The sequence below is a fragment of the Lucilia cuprina genome, chromosome 6, assembly GCF_022045245.1.
Source record: "Lucilia cuprina isolate Lc7/37 chromosome 6, ASM2204524v1, whole genome shotgun sequence".
NCBI lineage: Eukaryota > Metazoa > Arthropoda > Insecta > Diptera > Calliphoridae > Lucilia > Lucilia cuprina.
The window spans coordinates 61,261,253-61,262,013 of record NC_060954.1 but is presented as its reverse complement, the minus strand read 5'-3'; positions in this window follow the sequence as shown (position 1 = coordinate 61,262,013).

Sequence of the window (761 nt, the reverse complement as noted above, 5' to 3'; positions counted from 1 at the left end):
CACAACAATAAAATTTTCGTAAAAATCGACCGACTTTACTCAACAAGCACTTTGTTGTTTATTGTAACACGGATTGTGCCTCGTACATGTCGTTTAGTGATTTAGAGTGGCCAACAATTGACGGTTTTTATTTTTGAAAATTTCGAAAGAAAACACAAAAAAAAAACAAAAAAAAAAAAAGAAAGTACAACAATTGTGATAAAATATCAATCAGTGAATCGAACGAAGAAGTAGTGATCGACTGGCACACAATTAATTTTCTTCACATTTAAACATCGAAGTAGATTTCGTGTACAACGGTTGATCCCATTAGTACGTTGATCGGGTTGTCGTTAAAAAAATATATATTTATATATATTCTTCGTCTCATGAAAAAATATAAAAATATTGAAATTTGTAATAATTCATAAACATTCAAACGTATTGCAAGCGAAATTTTAAAAACAAAAACAAACGGAAAATTTGTTTATTTATTTTTTAATTTAAAAATAAATTAACTCACCTTGTTGGAATTAATTAAAGAATTTCATTACAAAAAAAATGAAATTTTCTTTTAAATAAAGTTACATAATTGCTAGAAATTGTGAAAATTTTTTTAAAAAAATATAGAAACTTTTTTAATAAAAAACAAAATTTGTTTAAGTGTATTAAAGTGTAAAATTTATGGAAATTTTTGTTTTAATTTTATTCATATTTTTATTTCAGTGAATTATTAAAAAATCATATTCAACTACTTTAAAATGTAAAAAGTTAAAAAAATC